At 44.7% G+C, this 19,878-nt stretch overlaps 1 protein-coding gene across 1 annotated transcript in view; it reads left to right on the top strand.

The window, feature by feature from the left end:
• The window catches only part of LOC109904949 (protocadherin-11 X-linked), a 212,662-nt gene that overhangs the window by 99,917 nt on the left and 92,867 nt on the right, over positions 1-19,878 (top strand). The window lies entirely within an intron of this gene.

Genomic DNA, 19,878 nt, shown 5'->3' with positions numbered 1-19,878 from the left:
GAACTAAAATCACTGACACAACATTATTCAATAGATTATCAAAGAATAGATGTCACGCCCTGGTCTTAGTATTTTGTGTTTTCTATATTTATTTGGTCAGGCCAGGGTGTGACATGGGTTTATTTTGTGTTGTGTTTATGTATGGGGGTTTTTCGTAGGTTTTGGGATTGTGGCTTAGTGGGGTGTTCTAGCAAAGTCTATGGTTGCCTGAGGCGTTCTCAATCAGAGGCAGGTGATTCTCGTTGTCTCTGATTGGGAACCATATTTAGGCAGCCATATTCTTTGAGTGTTTTGTGGGTGATTGTTCCTGTCTTTGTGTTAGTTGTCACCAGATAGGCTGTATAGGTTTTCACGGTCCGTTTGTTGTTTTTGTATTGTCATGTTTATTCGTCATTAAACATGTATCAACCACGCTGCATTTTGGTCCGACTCTCTTTCGACGGAAGAAAACCGTAACAATAGAGCTGTGGCAGAACTAGTTGGATTGGATAGACAGCAGGCTGATCATGTGACCTCTGAATGACTGCTGAGAGTTTGTCCCATGTACATAATACCACATGGACAGACCGGCCCAACGGCATGACATTGATGTTTATATGCACATTTATTATGCAATTACCTTGCCTTTTACAAGATACTGCCGCTTTGTTAGTAGGAAAAGCAGGGAACTAACTATTTATATGTTATGGCCTGTTCTCTAAACCTGACGAGTCTAGGCTGTTATGGTCATAGAATTAGGAATTAAATACAGGATCTCTGTGATAATGGTTGGGCATTGTCTTCCTTCTGTACTGATCTTTCTTGTATCTCTCAAAAGGTAATGGGATTGATCAAAAGTATTTTGGCTGCAATGTGCTGTATAATGTTTTATAAATATGACCTACAGGTGTAGGGATCTTAATTTGATCACTATTCTGTTGCTGAGAATTTCTACTATACAGTAGGACATTTCAACTTGTGCTGTATTCAAGTTTTCTTTTAAGTTTTAATTTCCACTTTATTAAAATGTCAGACTTGATTTGACATAACCAAAAACTTATCAACCCTACAATTAAAAAAAATATATATATAATCCACCCAATAATTCACATTTCCTGTTGCTGCAGTATAATTTTACAACTGTAGCAATCTGGCTCAAATTAAGATTCTACATCTGTAGGTGACCTAATGACCTATTCAAAGCTAAAACAATACATCTGAAAATAATGTTGACGTGTTTTGATTGGGGAAGTCTTAGTTGCACCATTTCACATCTACCTAAGACGTTTTGTGCTTGACGGAGCAGAATTTCTGAAGTTTGACAATGTGCACACATTTGTCTGTTAGCATGCTAGTTAGATTACTTGCTAGTTAGATTACTTGTTCGTTATTACTGCATTGTCGGAACTAGAAGCACAAGCATTTTGCTACACTCGCATTAACATCTGCTAACCATGTGTATGTGACAAATAACATTTTATTTGATTTTTGCTAATGTAGCTCTTAGCCAGTCATTTCGTATGAAATGAATAGGAAGCTAACCTAGCGCACACACTCAATGCTGAAGACCAAATGTTTATTCCATCTGCTAGCTAGTAAGCAAGCTACTTTAGCAACATTATTTCATCACAATGAATGAGTTCTAAAGGAGCAGATAGCATTGCCTGTTCTGCCACATGTCAGTAGCCTCCAGTCAGCTGCTGCTGTGCTCAGCTGACCCCAACATTAGTAACTATCAGCATGTGGAGAAACATGCTGATCTACGGACTGATTTCTGCTAACAGTTCCTCTTCATACTTTTCTGTAAATGGTACTTGACATGTATAGGACATGATAGTAGGATAATTATGATGATGTGACTGTGTAGTATCACTGTGGTTTCTAAACCAATATGCACAGACAGATGGCAGTGGCTGGGCTTATTGTAATAGAATTACAGTAGCAGTGGCTGGGCTTATTGTAATAGAATTACAGTAGCAGTGGCTGGGCTTATTGTAATAGAATTACAGTAGCAGTGGCTGGGCTTATTGTAATAGAATTACAGTAGCAGTGGCTGGGCTTATTGTAATAGAATTACAGTAGCAGTGGCTGGGCTTATTGTAATAGAATTACAGTAGCAGTGGCTGGGCTTATTGTAATAGAATTACAGTAGCAGTGGCTGGCCTTATTGTAATATAATTAGAGTGGGAGTGGCTGCGCTTATTGTAATAGAATTACAGTAGCAGTGGCTGGTCTTATTGTAATACAATTACAGTAGCAGTGGCTGGGCTTATTGTAATATAATTAGAGTGGCAGTGGCTGGGCTTATTGTAATAGAATTACAGTAGCAGTGGCTGGGCTTACTGTAATATAATTAGAGTGGGAGTGGCTGGGTTTATTGTGATATAATTAGAGTGGGAGTGGCTGGGCTTATTGTAATATAATTACAGTAGCAGTGGCTGGGCTTATTGTAATATAATTACAGTAGCAGTGGCTGGGCTTATTGTAATATAATTACAGTAGCAGCGGCTGGGCTTACTGTAATAGAGTTACATTGGTAGTGGCTGGATTTATTATGGCTGAATTTGTTTCAAACTTGCACTGGAAGGAGAGGCGGAGCCAGAGCCAGTCAGAGCCAGTCAGAGACAGGGAGAGACAGGGAGAGACAGTCAGAGACGGGGAGAGACAGGGAGAGACAGGGAGAGCCAGTCAGAGCCAGTCAGGGACAGGGAGAGACAGGGAGAGACAGGGAGAGCCATGGAGAGACAGTCAGAGACAGGGAGAGACAGGGAGAGCCAGGGAGAGATGGGGAAAGATGGGGAGAGACAGGGAGAGACAGTCAGAGACAGTCAGAGACAGAGAGAGACAGGGGGAGACAGGGGGAGACAGTCAGAGACAAGGAGAGACAGGGAGAGCCAGGGAGAGCCAGTCAGAGACAGTCAGAGACAGGGAGAGACAGGGAGAGACAGGGAGGGACAGACAGGGAGAGACAGGGAGAGACAAACAGGGAGAGACAGAGACAGGGAGAGACAGTCAGAGACAGGGAGAGACAGGTAGAGACAGAGAGGGACAGACATTGAGAGACAGGGAGAGACAGACAGGGAGAGACAGAGACAGGGAGAGACAGTCAGAGACAGGGAGAGACAGGGAGAGACAGGGAGAGACAGGGAGGGACAGACAGGGAGAGACAGGGAGAGACAGGGAGAGACAGACAGGGAGAGACAGAGACAGGGAGAGACAGTCAGAGACAGGGAGAGACAGAGACAGGGAGAGACAGGGAGAGACAGGGAGAGACAGTCAGAGACAGGGAGAGACAGGGAGAGACAGTCAGAGACAGTCGGAGACAGTCAGAGACAGTCAGAGACAGGGAGAGACAGTCAGAGCCAGTCAGAGACAGGGAGAGACAGGGAGAGACAGGGAGAGACAGAGACAGGGAGAGACAGGGAGAGTCAGTCAGAGACAGGGAGAGACAGGGAGAGCCAGTCGGAGCCAGTCGGAGACAGTCAGAGACAGTCAGAGACAGGGAGAGACAGTCAGAGACAGGGAGAGACAGAGAGAGACAGAGACAGGGAGAGACAGAGACAGGGAGAGCCAGTCAGAGACAGTCAGAGCCAGAGAGAGCCAGTCAGAGACAGGGAGAGACAGGGAGAGACAGTCAGAGACAGGGAGAGAAGGGGAGAGACAGAGACAGGGAGAGACAGGGAGAGACAGTCAGAGACAGTCGGAGACAGTCAGAGACAGTCAGAGACAGGGAGAGACAGTCAGAGCCAGTCAGAGACAGGGAGAGACAGGGAGAGACAGGGAGAGACAGAGACAGGGAGAGACCGGGAGAGTCAGTCAGAGACAGGGAGAGACAGGGAGAGCCAGTCGGAGCCAGTCGGAGACAGTCAGAGACAGTCAGAGACAGGGAGAGACAGTCAGAGACAGGGAGAGACAGGGATAGACAGGGAGAGACAGGGAGAGCCAGTCAGAGACAGTCAGAGACAGGGAGAGACAGTCAGAGACAGGGAGAGCCAGTCAGAGACAGGGAGAGACAGGGAGAGACAGTCAGGGACAGGGAGAGCCAGTCAGAGCCAGTCAGAGCCAGGGAGAGACAGGGAGAGACAGGGAGAGACAGTCAGGGACAGGGAGAGCCAGTCAGAGACAAGGAGAGACAGGGAGAGACAGAGAGAGCCAGTCAGAGCCAGTCAGAGACAGGGAGAGACAGGGAGAGCCAGTCAGAGGCAGGGAGAGACAGGGAGAGACAGGGAGAGACAGTCAGAGACAGGGAGGGACAGTCAGAGACAGAGACAGGGAGAAGCCATTGCTATCACTTGTTTAAAGAATGTGTCAGATTGTAAAGCACAGGCGCTTGCTGAGCTCTTTGCATGCCTGGTAGAAGACAACAGCTTGACAGTTAGTTTCAAAGAATGTTTCATTACCTAAGGGGAGGTGTGCTGTGCATGGAAGGATAAATCACGGAGGCAGTTCACTCATGCAAATTACATTATACTGGTTTCATTAATCCCCACTGTACTGTACATCAAGACTGTGCAAAGAACACACTTCTAACACCCACTGTAACATTTATCTATCACAGTTATTCCAAATGCCCACTTAGAAATGCAGGACAGTGGACATTCATCTGAAATACAGGACAGTGGACATTCATCTGAAATGCAGGACAGTGGACATTCATCTGAAATGCAGGACAGTGGACATTCATCTGAAATACAGGACAGTGGACATTCATCTGAAATGCAGGACAGTGGACATGCATCAGAAATACAGGACAGTGGACATTCATCTGAAATACAGGACAGTGGACATTCATCTGAAATACAGGACAGTGGACATTCATCTAAAATGCAGGACAGTGGACATTCATCTGAAATACAGGACAGTGGACATTCATCTGAAATGCAGGACAGTGGACATGCATCTGAAATACAGGACAGTGGACATGCATCAGAAATACAGGACAGTGGACATTCATCTGAAATGCAGGACAGTGGACATTCATCTGAAATACAGGACAGTGGACATTCATCTGAAATACAGGACAGTGGACATTCATCTGAAATACAGGACAGTGGACATTCATCTGAAATACAGGACAGTGGACATTCATCTGAAATACAGGACAGTGGACATTCATCTGAAATGCAGGACAGTGGACATTCATCTGAAATGCAGGACAGTGGACATTCATCTGAAATACAGGACAGTGGACATTCATCTGAAATACAGGACAGTGGACATTCATCTGGCTCAGTACCTCAACTACTTCGTACACCTACACATTGACTCAGTACCTCAACTACCATGAACCTCTGCACATTGACTCAGTACCTTAACTACCTCGTACCCCTGCACATTGACTCAGTACCTCAACTACCTCTTATCCCTGCACATTGACTCAGTACCTCAACTACTTCGTACCCCTACACATTGACTCAGTACCTCAACTACCTTGAACCCCTGCACACTGACGCTGTACTTCACCTACCTAGTACCCCTGCACATTGACTCAGTACCTCAACTACCTCATACCCTGCACATTGACTCAGTACCTCAACTACCATGAACCCCTGCACATTGACTCAGTACCTCAACTACCTCATACCCCTGCACATTGACTCAGTACCTCAATGACCTCGTACCCCTGAACATTGACTCAGTACCTCAACTACCTCATACCCCTGCACATTGACTCAGTAGCTCAACTACCTTGAACCCCTGCACATTGACTCAGTACCTCAACTACCATGAACCCCTGCACATTGACTCAGTACCTCAACTACCATGAACCCCTGCACATTGACTCAGTACCTCAACTACCTCATACCCCTGCACATTGACTCAGTACCTCAACTACCTCATACCCCTGCACATTGACTCAGTACCTCAACTACCTCGTACCCTTGCACATTGACTCAGTACCTCAACTACCATGAACCCCTGCACATTGACTCAGTACCTCAACTACCATGAACCCCTGCACATTGACTCAGTACCTCAACTACCATGAACCCCTGCACATTGACTCAGTACCTCAACTACCTCGTACCCCTGCACATTGACTCAGTTCCTCAACTACCTCGTACTCCTGCACATTGACTCAGTACCTCAACTACCTCGTACTCCTGCACATTGACTCAATACCGGTCCTCCTTGTAGTGTGTATAGCCTTATTATTATCGTATTGTTTTACTCTGCGTCATTGGGAAATGGTTTTTAAGTAAGCATTTCAAGGTAATCTCTACTTTAGTTGAATTTGACATTTGATTTGTTTTGACGAACCTTGCACATATCGTGGTTATTATTTTTCATGACAGTACAATATACTCAACGGGGGAAAAAAGAGAAAAAGGATTTTGCCAGTGTCAAACACATGAGGACTGTTCTGGTAAACTGTAACTTATTCCAAAGGATCTAGTTGTGGTTTACATTGCAGAACTCTGACAGTCAGGCTTATCAGAGCATGGTTTATAATAGCCCAACTTTGTTGGATCTAATCTGTGGAATCTAAGCGCATAGATGAGACATATTTGTATGACAATATTAATCTGTTATACACAGTATACTGTGTTTATTACCATAGCTATCTAAGAGTAAGACAGGGTTATGACTTTATAATCAAAGTCAACTTAATAAGGTTATGTTTTTTTTTAATGTAATTATTCAGCAGAATTAGGCAGTACACATACAGTTAGAGAATGTGATAGAGTTTTAATCTCTTCCCTTTGTTTGGGAATTTGTCAGTCCTCGTGCTTTTTAAGGATGCAATAGGGTAGCAATGTCTTCTTCGCTCGATAATGGAAGTTTACCCTAATTTGTTATAATTCAGGGTCAACGATGTGTCAACCTGTTTATCCTGATCCACTCTGTATATGCACGTCACAGTGCTGATGCCTTAGTTAAGTCTTCATTCTTCGATCCATAGACAACTGTGATTTTTGGTCCAGAAGAGGAACAAGTCATATAAACCCACAGGTTAGTTAAAATAAGGTTAAATCAAAAAAATAAAAAATAAAATATATATATATATATATATATATATATATAAAGGAGGACTTTGACACATTCTGGTTATCTCCCTCCTTAACCAGGAGGTTTAGAGGACATGTCACACTATAAGTATAATTTGCATAATTGCTATTATCCAATATGTTTAAATGTAGCTCCTTATTTCTTCATTAAAACACAAGCCTTGCATGCAGTCCCAGAAGGTGTAGAAAACCACATCCAAACCAACCAATTGGTTGAGGATGAGGAAGAGGATGAAGATGAGGAGGGCCGATGACGAGAGGCAAAGAGGTGCAGGTGTCTACAGGTGTCTCCTGATTAAGTGTAATGAGCAGCCCTCCCCTTCCTTATCTCTCCGGTACTCCTCGTGCTTCTGGGCTGCACAGCGTGGCAGCAGAGCTCCGTAATGAGCTGCTCAGCAACACATTGGATGCCCTGGAGTACAGTCCCTACAGAGGCATAATGAGTACTCCATTGTACCGTACACCAGCTCTCCACTCCCTGCCAAGGGCCCTGAGCCTGCCTTCCCTTCAGACATACACCAGCTCTCCACTCCCTGCCAAGGACCCAGAGCCTACCTTCCCTTCAGACATACACCAGCTCTCCACTGCATGCCAAGGGCCCTGAGCCTGCCTCATCTCAGACAATGGCACCAGGCTGGGCATGGCTTGTTCTCTTTACTCCTTTCGGGGCCCCCCCCCCAGGGGTTGCATGATTGAAGGTTGAAGTGGTAGGAGGGATGGCCTGTAGCCTGAGGTGGGCATCCAGTCACCTCACACACACAGAGATAGAGGAAGGGAGATAGGGAGAGAGGAAGGGAGATAGGGAGAGAGGAAGGGAGGGAATATGAGAGAGGCAGAGGAGTCATGGAGAGCTGGAGAGAGAGAGAAAGACAGAGGTGGAGTGAGAGAAAGAGTCATCGAGAAAGGGAGAAAGATGGAGAGAGGCACTCTTTAGTCAGACCACCGTCCTTTTGTTGGTGTTTGTGTGTATGTGTGTGTTTTTCAAGGAGCAGCACTGCTGTGCTCTGACTCTCTTACGTTTCCAGGAAGGGAGATGTGGATCACAGGACTGTGATGACCATGAACCAGTCCTTTTGAAAACAGAGTCATGCTGAGAAGAAGATTCTGAGACTGTTTCTCAAGAAAGCGCATATTCATGAAGATGATGCATCGGGGATGCTTTAATGCATCCCTCTGATTATACTCACTATTTCAATATAATTTGAATAACAATTAGCTATATTCCTTGATTTTATTTGGTGGTGACATAAAGAGAAAGATCATTGCACACGTCGTGACGACGCATTCGTTATTATTATAATTCAATATTAAAACACTATTACTTATGCTGTGAAATATTTCAGGAAAATGAATCATTTCCAACCAGTTCAGCCTGGCACATAGAAGTGTGTTTCTGTGGGTGTATGTGTAGGTTCTGGGGTGAGTGTAAAGCACAATACTGTAGGTGAAGCTTGGCTTGCATAAATTAGATTCAGAAGACATAAAAATAAAAAATATACATCTTTGATATAAAATAACGTGATTTATTCATTGTGTTAAGCATTGGGCAGTCAGTGGACCTGTCTTCTTCATGTTTTCTTTATTCTAATTGTCCTGTATTTTAATGAGTTTGACGTCATGTCTTTTGTCTTCAATAGAATTTATGTTGGCCACGAACCGTCTTTTCACCAACGCCCTCATCTGGGAATCGGGATTACATAGTCATTATCTTGTGAGGATTAAGGATTTGTCTCAACCACAGAGTGGTGCTGCCTAACACAAGGAAATCACAACAGGATGTTACAAAGTCTATTGTTCATATCCCAATAGTAATAGTAATAATAATAAAAACTCTTACAAAGACAGGGGGAAGTGAATCTCGACAAAGGGAGTATTTTTGTTTTTGGTAAAAAAAATAGAACAGCATATATTTATGACCTCAGAGGTCACAGGTCAACGGCAATTTGGTATTACCTTGAAGATACAATGACACCAAATACAATCTAAGTTGTGTGGGATATTAAACACCAAATGTATAACTGTGCTTACAAGGACATGGTACTGCTGCCACTGTGCTCTGTGCTCTGCTGCTGGCGAACCTGTCAATATTAACTACATGTTGGTGCGGCCACTGTGCTCTACTGCTTCCTCAGTGCTCTACTGGTGCCACGGTGCTCTGCTGATGCCACAGTGCTCTTCTGCCACAGTGCTCTACTGCTGCCACAGTGCTCTACTGCGGCCACTGTGCTCTACTGCTGCCACAGTGCTCTACTGCTGCCACAGTGCTCTACTGCTGCCACAGTGCTCTACTGTGGCCACTGTGCTCTACTGCTGCCACAGTGCTCTACTGCTGCCACGGTGCTCTACTGCTGCCACAGTGCTCTACTGCTGCCACAGTGCTCTACTGCTGCCACGGTGCTCTATTGCTGCCACTGTACTCTACTGCTGCCACAGTGCTCTACTGATGCCACAGTGCTCTACTGATGCCACAGTGCTCTACTGATGCCACTGTACTCTACTGCTGCCACAGTGCTCTACTGATGCCACAGTGCTCTACTGATGCCACAGTGCTCTACTGATGCCACTGTACTCTACTGCTGCCACAGTGCTCTACTGATGCCACAGTGCTCTACTGATGCCACAGTGCTCTACTGATGCCACAGTGCTCTACTGATGCCACGGTGCTCTGCTACTGCCACAGTGCTCTACTGCTAACACAGTGCTCTACTGATGCCACAGTGCTCTACTGCTGCCACTGTGCTCTACTGCTGCCACTGTGCTCTACTGCTGCCACAGTGATCTACTGCTGCCACAGTGCTCTACTGCTGCCACAGTGCTCTACTGATGCCACAGTGCTCTACTTCTGCCACAGTGCTCTACTGATGCCACTGTGCTCTACTGCTGCCACAGTGCTCTACTGCTGCCACAGTGCTCTACTGCTGCCACAGTGCTCTACTGATGCCACAGTGCTCTACTGCTGCCACAGTGCTCTACTGCTGTCACTGTGCTCTACTGATGCCACAGTGCTCTACGTCTGCCACAGTGCTCTACTGATGCCACTGTGCTCTACTAATGCCACAGTGCTCTACTTCTGCCACAGTGCTCTACTGCTGCCACAGTGCTCTACTGATGCCACAGTGCTCTACTGCTGCCACTGTGCTCTGCTACTGCCACAGTGCTCTGCTGATGCCACAGTGCTCTACTGCTGCCACAGTGCTCTACTGCTGCCACAGTGCTCTGTTGCTGCCACAGTGCTCTGCTGCTGCCACAGTGCTCTACTGCTGCCACAGTGCTCTACTGCTGCCACAGTGCTCTACTGCTGCCACAGTGCTCTACTGCTGCCACAGTGCTCTACTGCTGCCACATTGCTCTACTGCTGCCACAGTGCTCTACTGCTGCCACAGTGCTCTGCTGCTGCCACAGTGCTCTACTGCTGCCACAGTGCTCTACTGCTGCCACAGTGCTCTACTGCAGCCACAGTGCTCTACTGCTGTGCTCTACTGCTGCCCCAGTGCTCTACTGCTGCCACAGTGCTCTGCTGCTGGCGATGATGAACGTGTCAATATAAAACATATTGTTGTGTCTCTTATTTTTTACTTTCCTGAAGACTTGCGATTCATGATAACCTGTCAAACTGCTGTGCCTTTTCAGATGATATTCTACTGAGGAACTGATATGATTGACAGTTTTTAGATATGTTACCGGGCTGCAACTACGGGTCCAAATCAAATGTTCTCGCCCCAAGGCCACTATTGACCTTTGTAGCATTCAAAGGTCAATAAATAGGCCATCATTGTAAATGAGAATTTGTTCGTAACTGACTTGCCTAGTTTTAAAAAAAGGTTACATTAATAACACTTACAAAATAAATGTATCTGTATGTGTCCTAACAGATAAAGCCTTCCTTTAGCCTTGTCCCAATCCGTTAGGTTGCAATAGATGCTAGTGACCAAATGGCACCATATTCCCTATATAGTGCACTACTTTTGACTTTTGAACAGGCTGCCATTTGGGACAAAGAATAGAGTTGAGTCACTTGTTCTAGTCCATTGCTGGCCCTAACCCATGGCTATCTCTGTAACTCAAAGTATTCCCTTCCTCTACGTGTCATCTAGCCAAGCGGTGCATAAGGTCCCCTCCATCTCTTCATCTAGCCAAGTGGTGCATAAGGTCCCCTCCATCTCTTCATCTAGCCAAGTGGTGCATAAGGTCCCCTCCATCTCTTCATCTAGCCAAGCGGTGCATAAGGTCCCCTCCATCTCTTCATCTAGCCAAGCGGTGCATAAGGTCCCCTCCATCTCTTCATCTAGCCAAGCGGTGCATAAGGTCCCCTCCATCTCTTCATCTAGCCAAGCGGTGCATAAGGTCCCCTCCGTCTCTTCATCTAGCCAAGCGGTGCATAAGGTCCCCTCCATCTCTTCATCTAGCCAAGCGGTGCATAAGGTCCCCTCCATCTCTTCATCTAGCCAAGCAGTGCATAAGGTCCCCTCCATCTCTTCATCTAGCCAAGCGGTGCATAAGGTCCCCTCCGTCTCTTCCGGTGTGAGTGATGTTTCTATGTCTACATCCAAAATGGCAGCCTATTCCATATATAGTGCACTACTTTGGGCTTCGGTCAAAAGTATTACACTATATAGGGTATACGGCGTGGGAGTTGGGTATATTTGACGTCCCTCATCGCGCTCAGCAGAGTTGTTTACTGAAGCATGCTGCTGGAATGGGACTGATTGTCACCAGGGATGCAGTTCAAATCAAGGTCATTACAGTGTTATCCTTATAACACACCTGAAAGGTACAGGTTTTGTGGAACAACTCCAGTCCCTATTGATTAAGATTTGCTCACTGGATTTGAGTATTTGTATATTGAGATGACATTGTATTTGAACATTTTGGCTGTTTGCAAAAAAACAACAACATTTGCACGTTTTCCTTTCGGAGGTTGCTTTGACACACACACACACACACAAAAGGGACAACCTTCAAATGTTTCCCAGTACTTTTGTTAATATTATTAGCCTGAGACTCAACACATCTGGTAGGATTTGGACAGGTAGAAAATGTGTGAGTTTCAATTCAAGGAACAAGAGGAGGTGAAGTGAAATGGGCAAATATGTGTGTATGGTAATGATCATCTGTTCACCAAATTACAGGCCAGCCGGTCAGTTCTACTGATGCACTGCTGCCTCCTTCCCTTTGAGACTGGAAAGACTAGAGAGACTGGAGAGACTGGAGAGACTGGAGAGACTGGGAAGAGACTGGAAAGACTGTAGAGACTGTAAAGAGACTGGGAAGAGACTGGAAAGAGACTGGAAAGACACTGGAAAGACTGGAGAGAGACTGGAAAGACTGGAGAGACTGGAGAGACTGGAAAGAGACTGGAAAGACTGGATAGACTGGAAAGAGACTGGAAAGACCGGAAAGACTGGAAAGACTGTAGAGACTGGAAAGAGACTGGAAAGAGACTGGAAAGAACTGGACAGAGACTGGAAAGACTGGAGAGACTGGAAAGAGACTGGAAAGAGACTGGAAAGAACTGGACAGAGACTGGAAAGACTGTAGAGACTGGAAAGAGACTGGGAAGAGACTGGAAAGATACTGGAAAGAGACTGGAAAGACTGGATAGACTGGAAAGAGACTGGAAAGACTGGAAAGAGACTGGAAAGAGACTGGAAAGATACTGGAAAGAGACTGGAAAGACTGGAAAAACTGGAGAGACTGGAAAGACTGGAGAGCCTGGAAAGAGACCTTTTAGACCTTTGCATTTTGATGTGCAGCCTCTAGAATTCTGTTTGGGATTAATTAAAGCATGACTAATGCATTCCCAATTTCAAAGAGAGCCAATCTATGTATCCTTACAGGCCAGACTAGACCACCCGTCACCACATTTCTGAAAATATACCTACTCATTTGTTTCAGTACTGAGCCTTGAAGTGGCCGTCTGTTGAAGCGAAAGGTTCCCCCCTTGTTATATTGCTGTTAAATGGCGCCAGTCTTTTATCTTGCTAACCGTGATTTAGAAGGCCCTACTGTAGTGTGTGATTGTGAATGAGTCTGGATGGATTCAATCAGTTTCACTTGTACAGACACTGTCGACATCCATAGAAAACATGAGTTTAAAAAAGATATATATATGTTTTTACTTCACCTGTATTTACCCAGGTAAGCCAGTTGCGACCTGGCCAAGATAAAGCAAAGCAATGTGGCAAAAACAACAACAACAAAGAGTTATACATAAACAAACATACAGTCCATAACACAATATAAACCACTATGTACAGTATGTGCAAATGTAGAAGATTAGGGAGGTAAGGCAATAAATAGGCCATAGAGGCAAAACAACTACAATTTAGCATTAACACTGGAGTGATAGATGTGCAGATGATGATGTGCAAGTAGAGATACCGGGGTGCAAAAGAGACAGAGGATAAATACAATATGGAGATGAGGTAGTTGGGTGGGCTATTTACAGATGGCTGAGTACAGGTACATTGATCGGTAAGATGCTCCGACAGCTGGTGCTTAAAGCTAGTGAGGGAGATATAAGACTCCAGCTTCAGTGATTTTTGCAATTCGTTCCAGTCATTGGCAGCAGAGAACTGGAAGGAAAGGTGGCCAAAGGAAGTGTTGGCTTTGGGGATGACCAGTGAAATATACCTGCTGGAGTGTGTGCTACGGGTGGGTGTTGCTATGGTGACCAGCGAGCTGAGATAAGGGGGGACTTTATCTAGTAAACTTATAGATGACCTGGAGCCAGTGGGTTTGGCGACGAGTATGAAGCAAGGGCCAGCCAGCGAGAGCATACAGGTTGCAGTGGTGGGTAGTATATGGGGCTTTGGTGACAAAACGGATGGCGCTGTGATAGACTACATCCAGTTTGCTGAGTAGAGTGTTGGGGGCTATTTTGTAAATGACATCGCCAAAGTCAAGTATCGGTAGGATATCCAGTTTTACGAGGGTGAGTGTGAGTGAAGGAGGCATGAGTGAAGGAGGCTTTGTTGCGAAATTGGATGCCAATTCTAGATTTAATTTTGGATTGGAGATGGTTAATATGAGTCTGGAAGGAGAGTTTACAGTCTAACCAGACACCTAGGTATTTGTAGATACATATTCTAACTCAGAACCGTCCAGAGTAGTGATGCTAGTCGGGCGGGCGTGTGCAGGCAACAATCGGTTGAAGAGCATGCATCTAGTTTTACTAGCAATTAAAAGCAGTTGGAGGCCACGGTACGAGTGATGTATGGCTTTGAAGCTCATTTGGAGGTTTGTTAACACAGTGTCCAAAGAGGTGCCAGATGTATACAGAATGGTGTCGTCTGAATATAGGGGGATCAGAAAATCACCAGCAGCAAGACTGACATACATATAGAGAAAAGAGTTGGCCCGAGATTTGAACCCTGTGGCACCCCCATAGAGACTTCCAGAGGTCCGGCCAACAGGCCCTCTGATTTGAGACACTGAAATCTCTCTGATAAGTAGTTGGTGAACCAGGTGAAGCAATCATTAGAGAAACCAAGGATATTGAATCTGTCGATAAGAATGCGATGATTGACAGAGCCAAAAGCCTTGGCCAGGGTGATGAAGACGGCTGCACAGTACTGTCTTTTATCGATGGCGGTTATGATATCGTTTAGGACCTTGAGCGTGGCTGAGGTGCACCCATGACCAGTTCGTAAACCAGATTGCATAGTGGAGAAGGTACGGTGGGATTTGAAATGGTCAGTGATCTGTTTGTTAACTTGGCTTTCGAAGACTTTAGAAAGGCAGGGCAGGATGGATATAGGTCTGTAACAGTTTGGGTCTAGAGTGTCTCCCCCTTTGAAGACCGCGGCAGCTTTCCAATCTTTGGGGATCTCAGATAAATACAATATGGGGATGAGGTAGTTGGGTGTGCTATTTAACTGTATAGTGCAACTGTATAGTGCAGCTTTCCAATCTTTGGGGATCTCAGACGATACAAAAGAGAGGTTGAACAGGCTAGCAATAGGGGTCACAAAACTTTCAGTAGATAATTTTAGAAAGAGAGGGTCCAGATTGTCTAGCCCGGCTGATTTGTAGGGATCCAGATTTTGCAGCTCTTTCAGAACATCAGCTGTCTGGATGAGAAGCAAGTTGCTGCAGGGGGTGCAGAGCTGTTGGCCGGGGTTGGGGTAGCCAGGTGGAAAGCATGGCCAGCCATAGAAAAATGCTTACTGAAATTATCGATTATCGTAGATTTATCAGTGGTGACAGTGTTTCCTAGCCTCAGAGCAGTGGGCAGCTGGGAGGAGATGCTCTTATTCTCCATGGACTGTGCAGTGTCCCAGAACCCTTTGGAGTTAGTGCTACAGGATGCAAATTTCTGTTTGAAAAAGCCATCCTTACCTTTCCTAACTGACTGTGTATATTGGGTCCTGACTTCCCTAAAAATTGCATATCGCATGGGGCGATTCGATGCTAATGTTCAGAACGCCACAGGATGTTTTTGTGCTGTGTAGTACTTGTACTACATATGGGACACAGACCGACTGAAGGTTAGGGACCAGCTGGCTGTTTCTCTTGATGTCTTGTTTGTGACATCCGTGTGTTCCTCACTGATAAAAGACTAGGTATGCCTTTCAGGCGGACCTCAGTCCACACAACAACTGTCTAGTGCACTTCTTTTGACCAAGCAAATACGTGATCACCTTAGTATGTTTGTGTTTCACGATAACAACAACGTTAAACACAGTAATTATCTTATTTTGTTTTATGATGCTCTAGTCTTTCATGGACTGTAGTGTTTAGTCTTCTTGGCCTCAGAAGTAGCTGTACATTTCTTCAATATTCTCTTTAAGACTTTAAAGGCTCTTTAAAGTAAAGCAAACTGCTGAAAGTGAACTGTGCAACCGTTTCAGATAAGCTTTAAAAGCACAGCAGCATCATAATATTCAAGTCATGGAATTAACGGATTGGTGAAATGCAATACCTAATGACGTGATAAAAAGCCGTTCTGTGTTTCCGTATTGTCCCTCCGAGAAACATTTGTAAGAAGAGATGGCAACTTAAAAATGACATTTTGTGTACAGACCTCCAAAGGCAACACAATAATTGCAGAAGAAAAGTGGCTTAGCCTCATTCTCTGATAATTGTATCTGTGTCTAACACACACACCCCTACACACACACACATACAGCACACACAGTGAGTAGATGAGATGAGCTTCCACTCTGCAACAAATGAGAAGTGTTCCATAACCAGTTCTGCTCTGCCCTTGGAACCGTGGATCAGGAAGTGACTGAAGAGCTTCTGTCCCAGTGTAGCTCTGTAACACTTGGCTTTGTCCCTAGTCACTGCCTGGATCAGAGAAGCTGCGCTGCCATCATCCCAGTGCTGGCAGCAATAAGGCCAGGCTTAGAATGACAAATTGGTTGGGGGAGCTGATGATAGCAGGCCAAGACAGATACTTTGAAGAGGAAACGGTCGGACTGGTTTGTGACAAGCATGCAAACGATATGGCCAAGTGTGTACATGTCTGAAGGCCCTGCAATGTGGAGTGATCCAGTCCCAAAGAAAAGGTGGTACAAGTCATTCTTGTCAAGACTAAACAGACTGAGGCGTTCAGATCAAAAGTATTGAATAAACAGAAGAATTAGAGCTTCTCTGTCTCGTCTCTTGCTGCCTGACCTGAATCTGAAGAAAATAGAACTGAAAATACTTAGTTAGTTTGATATATAACAATAATAATAATAATAAAAAAATATTCAAATCTATGTATGGATAGCTGTATGAGTTGGCATTTTGGAAATATGTAGGTCATAGGTCACCAAGCTTTTTTCTGAGTCAAGATCACTTCCTGAGTCAAAAATGCATGCCTGGGATCTACAGCTCTGATTTTCTTTTTTTCCATAACACAAATGTAAGCCTATGCAACAATAACCAATTAAAAGCAGTACTGTAGCATTGAGGTTTGAGCAGTAAGCTATAGGCCCAATACATTATCACCGTAAACTGACTTTGCTTGAATTTACCTGCCAATGCATTGTTGTTTGGGACATTTTCTTTCAATTAATATTTCAACATTTGAGGTAGGCTATATGATCACACCAGTAATAGATCCATTACTTGTGAGGCACAGCTGAGTGAGCACACAGTACATTTAAATCATTTGCTTTTTATTTTACTGGGCTGATGGTGGCTGCATCTGAGGGTCAGTCTCAGCAGAGGGAGAGAGCAGCAGACTGAGGGTCAGTCTCAGCAGAGGGAGAGAGCAGCTAACTGAGGGTCAGTCTCAGCAGAGGGAGAGAGCAGCAAGCTGAGGGTCAGTCTCAGCAGAGGGAGAGAGCAGCAGACTGAGGGTCAGTCTCAGCAGAGGGAGAGAGCAGCAGACTGAGGGTCAGTCTCAGCGGAGGGAGAGAGCAGCAGACTGAGGGTCAGTCTCAGCAGAGGGAGAGAGCAGCTAACTGAGGGTCCGTCTCAGCAGAGAGAGAGAGCAGCAGACTGAGGGTCAGTCACTCAACATCCCTCCGCTTTCGCTTTCCTCCACTGACACTGACCCAAAAGGGACACCGTCTTCCAGCTGATTGCGAGACTCGAGTCGTATCGCATTATTTCTGCATTATGCGGAAATTCAGGTTGTTACTCCTATGAACAGAGAAAGTGAAATATTACCTCGATATTAAAAAACACCCAAGTCGCTAATAATAAGAACAACGCAAGCCTACAGATACACTTTCCTACTTGTTCATTACTGCTACAGTGCTTGTTGTAGCGCTGAGTGGAAATAGGAACAACAAGCATTTTATGGGTTATAAAAGTGTTGAATACAAAGTGTTGACAGTTGTGAGTAAGAACTTAAACATGAACTCACTACACACATACAGTGGGGCAAAAAATTATTTAGTCAGCCACTAATTGTGCAAGTTCTCCCACTTAAAAAGATGAGAGAGGCATGTAAATTTAATCATAGGTACACTTCAAGAAAATCACATTGTAGGATTTTTTATGAATTTATTTGCAAATTATGGTGTAAAATAAGTATTTGGTCACCTACAAACAAGCAAGATTTCTGGCTCTCACAGACCTTTAACTTCTTCTTTAAGAGGCTCCTCTGTCCTGTGGCTGTGACTATAACCGAACCATACTCACTTCATACAAACAGCAGCTCTTTGCTGTATTTCTTTATAGTCTATCTCTAGTCATGGTTTTAAACGTTTTGAAATCTCACAGTATCAATTATATCGTAGTTTTCTTTTATGCTTGCTACGTTACTGCAGACTCGGTCATCTGAACAATCTGATTGGCCAGCGGTGGCGTAGCGCACTTGATTTCCTCTCCAGGCCAACCGGGAAGGCAGAGCTTGTACCTTCAGACACATGAAATGGCCTACCCGGCGCAAACTGTTGGCTGCATTGGCTGCACCTACCACCAACAGCCCGAGACTAATAACGAAAAATGAGGAACACAAGGCTTTATCGGGTTTTTTTTTTTACAGAAATGTTTGGCGATTGCCTAGTAATGCCTGGGAGATGGACAAGTTGATCAGCATAAACCGGTTGGTGACCACTGTTGTAGGCCAACGATTGGATGTCTCCAAAAATAAGATCTGCAATTATGACTGATGCAATTTCAATGTGTTTTATCGACAGTTTCCAGACATTTTTTTACCTGAAGTTACTATCATTAGTTAAAAAATCTAAAACACTTTTAAACATGCATTATGCTATTATAATTAAGTTTCTGTTGTTGTCAATCTGATGACCTACTGTTTACAAATGTATAACTAAATTCTAACATACCCGCAATGTCCAAATTTGTATCTCTCCCTGTTGATTATTCACACGAGAATCAAATGCAAGTATTTGCAGTGAATGCACTTAGATCCCTGACATTTTAACAATTAATGTCCCAATAGAGAGATATGTCAGATGAATCATTATTCCATGAAAGCATTTACATAGCCAGAAAATACATCAAGCCAGTCAATTCGTATGAAATAAAAAGGAACCTAACCTAGAGTACACATTCAATTCTGAATATAAAATGCTTCCTCAATAAGGCTAGCTAGCTGACAAGTTACTTTCGCAATACGTTTTGAAGAATAAGCTAGCGTTGTCCAACATTAGCTTGATACTGAGCCAGTCACTGAAACGATGTTGCAACCAACACCCACAACTGGTTGCGTGGTGGCCTGGTCGCAGCCAACAACAGAACCAATTTGTGCTTAAAACTGCAGGCTATGCATCAAAGGCTGCACCAATCACACAGGACCACTCATACCATCACAACTTCCAGAGAAAACCCTAGAAAAGACTGGAAGCGGACTTGTTCACTCTGCTAGTAGTGGACTACTTCTCAAAGTATGTATAAATTACAAACCTGTCACTAACAAATGTCTGCAGATGTTGTAATCCATTTGAAAGTCCTTTTTTTTGTGCCCACCATGTGGTACCCTGAGGCATAACGGATCTCAGTTCCCCCAGAAGACCCCTTTCTGACTTTGCTGCCAAGTATGGATTTTGCCTTGTCACTGCTAGACCCATCAATCACAAACACAGCAGCGATCAGCTCATGGGAAAAGGATAGAAAGAGTGAGGATCAGCAACGAGCGCCACAGAGTCAGCGACCTCAGCAGACTCCCACTTGGAAAACAGGTGTGGGTGAATTGACTCAAAAGTCACAGGAAACAATGCCGAGGAGGGAAACATGCAGCACCACGATCCTCTATGGTGGAAATTCCCCCACGGGTCCGTCCGCAGGAACAGACATGACCTCATCAATATGGATGAACCTGAGCATAACGACTCTAAAGCAGGAGAAGACTCAAGTGTCTTCACCGTTCCGACACACCGGGTCAACACCAACACACAAGGTCATCCCGGCTGTATCTGCTACACACCTACCACCATAAGGGCAGAATAATCTCTTGAGGTCTGTTGAGAGGAAGGCCCTTGTA

Source organism: Oncorhynchus kisutch, linkage group LG15 (genome assembly GCF_002021735.2).
Source record: "Oncorhynchus kisutch isolate 150728-3 linkage group LG15, Okis_V2, whole genome shotgun sequence".
Lineage (NCBI taxonomy): Eukaryota > Metazoa > Chordata > Actinopteri > Salmoniformes > Salmonidae > Oncorhynchus > Oncorhynchus kisutch.
This window is presented reverse-complemented; position numbering and strand designations above follow the sequence as displayed.